Source organism: Rhipicephalus microplus, chromosome 6 (genome assembly GCF_043290135.1).
Source record: "Rhipicephalus microplus isolate Deutch F79 chromosome 6, USDA_Rmic, whole genome shotgun sequence".
NCBI classification, from domain to species: Eukaryota; Metazoa; Arthropoda; class Arachnida; order Ixodida; family Ixodidae; genus Rhipicephalus; species Rhipicephalus microplus.
Genome location: NC_134705.1, coordinates 40,753,022 through 40,762,533, shown reverse-complemented (window position 1 = coordinate 40,762,533; position 9,512 = coordinate 40,753,022).

The following is a 9,512-nucleotide window of genomic DNA, read 5'->3' as shown; positions in this document are numbered from 1 at the left end:
ACAGTTCGCACAGTGAGGAGAGTTTTCACAGGCATCTCATGTGTGCTCTTCAGCACTGCATTTCGCGCAAGTTAGGCGGCCTCGGCAGTTCTGTGAACTGTGGCCGAACCGCTGGCATTTGAAACATCGGAGGGGGTTTGGTATATATGGCCTCACTCGAAGCTTAATATACCCAGCCTCAACGGAGTCGGGCAGTACACTTGAATTGAAGGTAAGTATCAGGTGTTCAGTCTGGACTTCTTTGCCATCACGCCTCATGCTAATTCGTTTTACGTTTATGACATTCTGTTCGCTGAAACCCTCCAGGAGTTCAGCCTCCGTCAGCCCTAACAGGTCATCATCTGAGACAACGCAACGGGTGGTGTTCATGGTTCGGTGTGGGGTTACTATTAATTTGGTATCTCCAAATTTCACTAGGTTAGGCAATTTTCCATATTGTTTCTGGTCGCGGAGCTCCAACAGAAGGTCACCACTTGCCATTCTCGAAGCTTTATATCCTGGGCCAAAGAATTCCGTCAAAGACTTTGATACTAGAAAAGGTGAAAGTGTTCGCACTGATTTGCCGGGTGTGTCAGCGTGGATAACATGGAATCGGGGAAAAATACTTTCTGGTTACCAAAAAACTGGAAAACTTCATCGGTGCGCCCTCTTTTCTGAGGGCGATCAGGGAGTGGGGGGAAGGAACAAGCCATATGTAAATGCTTACTTTCGGCAGCGGCGCCAGCCACCCACCATGGAGTCCTACAAGGGGACGCTGCAGGGTCTGTAAGTACAGGCCCCGCCGACGCCAGCTGTACGCCACCACTATAACCGAATATGATGTATCCAAGGTAGGATAGCCACACAGGGTTAACCCTTGCCGCCAGGAAACACGGAAGTCAATGGAAGTGAGTAGAGGACAGGAAAGGTTTAAAGTGAGAGAAAAGACGAAGATGTGAGGTGGAGGCAGGAAAAGGCGACTGCCGATTTCCTCTGGGTCGGTCAGCCCAGGGCTGCCGTCTACGTGAAGCCGGGGCCAAAGGGGTGTGTTGCTTCTGCTGGGGGGCCTTAAAGGTCCAATCACCCAGCGTCCGCTCAACCCCCAGGATCCCCTTTTCCCCGGACACAGCAAAGCCACACACGGCTAGGCGTGGGAGGGAGTCAAAACTCCCCCATTAGCTCGGGTCCGTGGTGTCGCTACACACCAAACGCCTACTTGCGCAGGCGCCCCTGCGGGGTGTCGTAGCAGTCCATCCTGTCGCTGGGCTGCACGCAAATGTCTTCTATTGTTAGCTCAAGCCGCGGCAGTCATACAGTCTCTTAATAATGCTAATCAACCACGGCTGCAGTTCTTGAACGTGCACGGACCACCCGCCGCCGCTTTGCCGACCACCACACTGCTCCACGCAGTACATAGTAGTCTAACGTCGAAAAGCCACCACGCGTGTACAGCTGCAGACTGAAGGCTGCACAAGGCCATGACGGGGAGCATTTGCAGCCGTCAGCATAGGAGGAGAAGATCGACAATGTGTATGTAAACTGGTAGTGTAACTTCTATAGAAGCTCATTGATCCAGCGGTGCGTTGCCACCATCACCATCTACGAATAGGAGGAATAAAAGCAAACAAAGTAACTAAAAAATTTGACGTCACAACGGGAAGCAGTTGCCACGTCGCGCATTTGCTGTACATGGCGTCAAGTTTAAATTTCTCTCTTAATTGCTCGCTTTTTACGTACCCTTATTATTTCGCAATTTTATTCCACCTTCTGGCTCGCTAATTGCATGTGGGAGGCGAAAAACTAAAAATTGAGGAAGCAAAGTTGTTTTATTAGCCAAATTACGTACTCACAATATTCACAAAGAACTTGGGAGATGCAATAGTGACACAGCTGTTCATGAGCACAATAGCATAATAGCTCAAAAACTTATGTTGACCAATTGTCGACAAGCCCTGGAGAGAGACAGGAGTTTGGAGAATATAGCTTTGGCAACCATATATAGAGTACAGCGTCACGTTGCTAAGCGTGTCGCAATCACCGTCACCAAAGGTTAGGGAACGCTGGACGTGTGCTAGCGAAAGCAGTCGGCAGTCGCAGAAACGGAGCTAGAATTCTTCTTTCTACGTCGTCACAGGAGCGGCTATCTGCATACATATTCTGTGAGCTAGTTCTCTCTGACCTGTCACACTAGTAAACAGCACATAAAAAAAGTAAACTACTGAAGGTATGCACGAAACATTAAGGAAAAGTGAGCGATACCTCGTTGAGCTGGCAATGCGCCGAACCAAGAAAGCTTGCCAAAGGTATGCCCCCTCCCCATTTATGAAACTCGACCAAAAAGTGAGACAATCAACCATCTAGCGAGGTGTCAGAAGCACCGTAAAGTATTTTTATAGTTAGGTTCCACATATGGGTCATTCCACGCCAACTTTCCCAACTTTGGCGCGCGACCACCTACGATTTGCTTGAAAAAAAAATTTAGAACTATCTACTTAAAGCCAAAAGTGTTCCTTCGAAACATTTTCTGGGAAAAAAATTTTCCAGTACCACGAGTGTCATGTGATTGTTTTCAGAAAGCGCGATACCACTGCTCGTAAAACACGTTGTCTCAGAATTTGTTCTTTTTAAATTAGGTCATCAGAAATTTTAACATTGAGAACAATATTAGGCTCGGTATTTAAATTAGATTTTTTGAACTTTTACGCTTTTGCGGATTTTTAAAGCCACCTGGAATATGAAGAATATTGTCCTCGTTGGAGATTTTTATAGAAAGACAACAGTCAGCGAAATATAATAGTAGGCATTGGAACATTTCTAAAATGTTTTACTGTGGACAAAAAATAATTTAAGACATATATAGTGTGAAATTAAGTGTGAAAGTGGCGATAAAGTTGCAAAAATGTTCATATTTGCACGTTTGGTTGTGAACTCAACATTGAGGTGGTCCTAGTAAAACTATTGCTACGCTAACGCGACAGGATAGGCGAAGCGAAGAGGAGGATGAAAAGCGCTTGTCTTGCGTGTGGATCGGTGCTGGGCGGCAGCTATTCAGCCCCTTTCCATCAGCCATCTTCAAATAAACATCTTTGATCGTAATAGTTTGGTGGAGGTGCTGGGTAGAACAACGGTGCTCCCTACGAACGACGACGCACCGACCTCAGAGACGCAATACGTGGTTGTTCGCCGAAGTAGATGAATTGCTGATCTGCCACCAGAGCTAGATTCCGACACGAACAACGAGCCTCTGGCATTTGCTTCTGGTCTCCTGACACCCGCTGCTTCCAGTCCCCTATGGCAACCATACATCGAGCCACGAACTTTCGCAGGAAAAGCTGGTGAGGATGTAAACGCATGGCTGAGCATCTACCTACAGGCAAGTCGGTTTAATGATTGGAATGCCACAGGTCAGCTCACCAATGTCAACCTTTTCCTTAAGGGAACCGCGTCTGTGTGATATGAAAACCATGAGGAGAGCTTGACAACATGCCAGAAGTTCGTCGACAAGATTAGGAAGTGCTTCGGAGATCCAGAGTCCTAAAAATTGTGCCTAGGAAACGCTTACGCAGCACGCTCAGGTTCCTGGGGAAACCTGATCAACGTGCATTGAATAAGTGCTCAAGTTATGTAGGATCCTGGACCCTGGGATGACCGAAGAGGACAAAGTGAATCACCTTCTGAAATGAATTGCAGAAGACGTCTAGCAGTACGTCATCGCAAAGAACGCGATGAAGTACTGCTATCAATTGCAACATGTCTCTGGAGTCCGTGAGTGACGTTATCCTGCAATGCTGCGCATTTGAAGCCTTAAGAGCTCAGCGCATCAGACTGAAGTTCGGCTGCTTGACCAACGTAACGACTGTCGCCAGCGTTGACGTGGCTTCGGCCCGTATGACCTCGCGACAATTATCCGCCAAGTGGTGCGGGAAGAGCGCGACCGACGTGAAGCGGCTTCTGTTCTGTCTTCTCGGGTTAAGGAGCTTCTTCCTCCGTGCGATCCGGGTGTGACGTCCATCAAAGCTGCTTCCGTTGATGCATACAACTTCGCACCCCGTCCAATGATACCAAGCCCTGCAATGAACGACCATCTAGGTTACGAGATCCACGAAGGCGTCGTACGTGGTCCATCTGCAGTCTATCAACCGTGGGACAGCCGCGGCATTTATCCTCCCAATAGCAATTGCAGCATGTCCCGTGAGCGCCCCGTCTGCCTCCAATGTGGCGTCCGCGGCCACGTCGCCCGGTTTTGTTCTCTGTGCCGTCGCATGTAAGCACAATCAAGGGACCGATCCACGTGCAAGACAAGACACTATATAGCGACCTTCAATGCCTACTCACTCAAAAAGCTTTATCAAATCAATTTTTGTGTTAAGCGTGAATTTTTTTTTTTGAATTGGTGTAACCACTCTCAGAGTTTGCACGCGTTTTTATGCGTAGCAGTGCGTCCTAGCGGTAAGTACAAGCTGCATGGACGTGGGGATCATCTAAACAACAAAATATACTTTATTTGTGCCTTTTCAAATTATTCAAAAACTAGTGTTACTTTTAGTGAATGAAAAACGCGAGACCTGCTTGACTGCATTTAATGCAGGAGACACTTTTGCCTCGTTCCAGTCATCGAGCTGTTCGACGCACGTGCGAATCTCGGAGTCCCAGCCCTCCGCCTCTCTGCCGGTATTACCGGCGTTTTGAGAATTGAGTCACAATGTGCAAACATCCCTGTTCGTAGCGGGGAAACGCTCACCAGGATCACTGACGGTGGCGTGTGATCTCGCTTTTCATCCCTGTCGCCCTTTTCGTGGTAACAAACCAGCCATCTGGTGCCGTGTTCTTTGTAAATGCGGGCGCAGACGTTAGCATTGTGTCCCCTACTAAGGCTGATCGTTCGAAATCACCTGGACAATCGCTTCGTGCTGCCAATGGATCTGTAATAGCGACGTTTTGACTCTGATCTTTCAACCTTGACTTTGGCCTTCGTCGCGTTTTCCGGTGAGTTTTCGTCATCGCAGACGTCTTTGAGCCCATCTTGGGTTCAGAGTTCCTCTCGTACTTAGATTTTGACGTCAGCGTGAGGCGTGGCTGCGTCATAGATAATAGACTCGTCTCTCCGTTCCTGGAGCTTTGTTCGACATTGTTCCTATGACCATCCGCATGCTGATACCTTTCTCACCGTTCGCGAGTTTACTGGAGTTAACCAAACCATACAATCTCACTCAGCCGCCTAAACATGCGGTGACACCACATCGTTACCCTTGGTCCACCAGTAGCCACTCGACCAAGCTGCCTGTTTGGAGACCGCCTAGCCATCGCCGAACTAGTCTGACCACATGCTGCAGCTCTGCAGTAAGCAAGAGACGGCGTGGGATTTTCCGTGCCTTGCGGCATGCGGCGCGACGATGCGCCGGCACCGGCATGTGGCGTTTCGAGACACACGAGTGTGAAGGAGCAACGAGCGGCAGGCTCCACCCCCATACGACACTTCGGTATGCACGGTCGTCGACTTCGTATGCTCGTAATGAAGCTCAAAACAAGCAACACTGCACTAAGCAGGCTTCGTTCCATAAAATAAAATAAATGAAACGCCTTCTTGACCGACATGAACGTCACAACATCGGCAACAGCTGATTATTCACGACTCCGACAGATAGGCCTAGCATGGCGGGCGCCGGCCGTCGCCTGCGCGCTCCACACGCGAGCTCGTCATCGAGCGCTTGTTTCCGACAACACTGTTAAGCTCAGCACTCGTGTGTAATGCGTTAGCATACGCTATTACTTTGTAGACGTTATCGATGTAAAGAGCAAAGGCGGAAACGAACCGAGCCGGCTCACAGAGACGCTGGTGTCGCTGTGTTTATCCCTGCGAAATGACCTTCCATCGCTGCGCACGATCTCCGATTTCGCTGGCAGTTTCGAAACGGGCGTGTCTTGCAAAAATGGCACACTTCAAGCATCGCTTTATTCAATACAGGATAATTTCATGTCACAAATAAAATGTATTCAACGATGTCCAAAACTTCAGGATCGCTCCACTCCATTGACTCGCCTGAACTGGCCTGCATCACGGGTGATGGAAGCGAATGAATGGATAGATGGATGTATCCGACTGTACCCTTTAGATCAGGCGGCGGCTCACGCTACCTAACCATTAAATTAGGTACTATCACTACGTGTTGAAGCATTGACTTCCACTCGCGCCTTGATTGTAGCCACCAATATAATAGCCTATTCCTAGTTATTTATACCCGTTTGAGGTCTACTTTGCCTTCACTGTTCCTAAACCCCAATGCTTTAAAAAAAAGTCCGCGCCATTATTTTGAACTAGAGGGTGGAGCTATTTACAGAACATTACCAAACGCTCAGTCATTTCCTCTTCCGCTCCACACGCACCACATAACGTGCTCGTACTTCGTGTTGGGGTCGGTATGTCTTGGTCCGCAACACTGCCGTTCTGGCCTCGAACAGCAGAGAATTGCCCTGAAAACTATCGTAGATCTTTTCTTTTGCGATTTTCTGCTCTAAAGTTCCGTAGACCTCCAGTGATTATTTTGCAAGCATTTCAATTTTCCTTCTTCTTACCTTCTTCTTAACCGATGTTTCCTTTTGGCCTGGTATTCTGCTGTTGTCTAAGTACTTGCTTGACAATTTTCGAGTTCGCTTCCTCCATTTAGTATCAACACTCTTCATCTATACCTAGCTGAAAACTTTTCTTGCCCAATGCTCCTCTCTCATTTTTGTCAATCGCTCCTCAAATTCTATCTTGCTCTTGGCTTCCCTGCACTCATATGATGTCCATCTTAAGTCACCCTGTACCTCCTGATTTGGGGTATTCCCGTGTGCTCCCAAAGCAAGTCTACTTATGCCACGTTTAATTTGCAATCTTGCTTGAACTACTGATTTTCTGCACAAGACCGCATTGCCGAACGTCAAACCCGGGACCATGGCTCCTTTTGAAACCCCTCTCACAATGTCAATGTTATTGTAGTTCCGCAGTGCCCTATTTTTTATTACAACTGCACTCCTGCTGCCCTTAGTTATTACGTATCCTTCGTGCTCCTTTCGATACTCAGCCCCTTTATTTATCCATGCGCTCCAAGTATTTATATTTATCCACTATTTCTAGCGTGACTTAAAGTACGTTATGCTCACTGCCTTTGTTATCATTAAAAATTATGATTGCCGATTTTACCCTGCTGAACTTCAAGTTTAACCTATCTCCCTCATTACCGAAGATGTCTTTTAATCTGTACAATTTTCCTTGTCGGCTAATAATAATATATCATCTGCATACATCAACGCTGGTAATGGCTGTTCAACGCGTTTTCTTTGCTTGGCAAAAGAGAGGCTGAAGCCGAGTCGACTGCCACATATTTGGCTTCTGGTCCCAGTAGATACAGCATACATAACAATGGTGACACTCCCAATTTTACAACTACCTTGTTACGTTTATAGCTATCCTTTAGAAGATTAGTTATTTCATCTTCCACACCTAGTGTGTCCAGTATTCCCAACAAGTCTTATTGAATCGCACTATCGTAAGCTCTCTTGATATATAGAAATGCCAGCCACAGGGGCCTGTGTTCTTTTTCCGCTATTTCAATACACTGCATCAATGAAAACAAATTTTACTCCAACCTCCTTCGTTTACTAAACCCATGTTACGCACCCCCTCATTCTCCACCCAGCACCCCCTCATTCTCCCAGCACCCCCTCCTTCTCCACCAATGTCTGTAGTCTTTCCTTCACTATCTGCATCACCAGCCTGTAAACTACTGATGTCACTGTTACAGAACGGTAGTTGTTTATATCAGTTTTGTCCCCCGTTCCTTTATAGATCACGCTTATCCTGCTTAGTTTCCACCTATTGGGAGCTTCACCACCCATTATTGCTTTGCTAGTTGCCTCGTTTATTGTTTGCTTCGAGTTTGGTCCTAGTCTCTTCATTAGCATTATTGGGATGCCGTCAGGGCCTGTTGATGTGCTATTAGGAACCCTCTTCTATGCGCTTTTTCACTCACGTTGTCACAGTGGAGCTACTGCGCTGATTGGTCCATCCTCATCCGGCATGGTACATGCAGTGCTTTCTTGGTGTTTATTCTTTTCTGTCATCATTGTTCTTATACGTTCCATTGCCTCATCTCCTTCTAGCCTAAACCCTTGAACTGTAGTGATAAAACCTCCGTTCCATGTTTGCCGTATTACAAAGGGAATCGAGATGGTGCCAAATCTTTTCCCTTTCTCCCTTTTTGTTCACTTCCGCCATTCATTGTGCCCCCTTTCTTGAAAATTTTCACTGATCAAATCAGACACTTCCCTTCTGCAGCTCAAAAAGTTATTGCATTTTTTTTGACATAATATTGTGGTTCGCCCTTCTGTTTAGCATAACTGTGATTTCTGGAGGCTCCCTTACGTCTTTCTATGACTCTCTTAACTTCCTCATCCCACCAGCTCTTCGGTTTGTGTATCCTTTTCCCGGTTGATTTGACTCGTACCTTAGCAAGCTCTAACTCAGACAATCGAGCAATATTTGTGTGCGTCCACAGTATCCTTGGTGGTTATTTTCTTAATAACTTTGGTTGCTGTGTCTATTCGCCTTCTGAATAAATATTACCATGTGCTTTATGAAATCCTTTCCGTGGCAGTAGTCAATGACAGGGGAGAACTTGTCTCGGCAGCTTCAGTGAAGACCTCCTTGGTCGATGTAGCAGAACAGGCTGCTGTAGCGCTGGCATTACTGGACACGAAACGCACCACGGTGTACACCGATTCCCGAGCGGCCGTTAGGGCGTTCGCATCGGGATTGATAGCCACAGAGGCAGCCAGAATTCTCCACAGCAAACCCCCCCTCAGACGTTATTCATTACATAGTCTGGTTTCCCGCTCACATGGGACCAGACGTACTGCCGGGTCACCCGAACCCAAACGAGATAGCCCACGACTGTGCGCGAGGTTTCACAAGCCGCGACGGGGTGGTCTCTCGGGTGAGTTCGGGAGAGCTCGTCCACAGTGATCCTCTCGTTACTTTTCACGAGATAACATCTCATTACAGAGGAGAGTGACAGACTTTTCCCTTTCCCCATCATAAGCTCCACAGATCACAAGCAAGCACGCTCCAGACGGGGTCTTACCCCTCTAGGGGCTTTCTGAGCATGCTTCATCCGGATCTTGATCCACTTTGCCCAGATTGTGGTGAATTTTGCTCTTTGAGTCACATGCTCTGGCAGTGCCCTGCGTTACAGGATTTTAAAACAGAAGAAGACTGGACGACGGCAATCACAGACCCCAGACAAGACGTCCAGCTTCAGGCTGTCCAGAGGGCCCGTGAACGAGCGGAGAGGCATGGCCTCTCTGTTCCGACATGGGACTAGCCAACGGCTGGGTGGGGACCTAAATAGTTGGCCCGCTGCCTTGCCTCTCAGGACCAAATAAAGTTGTTTGTCCTGTCCATGTGCTTGCTCAATTCTCTTCTTCCAATTTTAATTTCTTTTCCGAATTTCAGCTCGATACGTTTGTGATCACTCCCTAAGCTTCTGGACCAA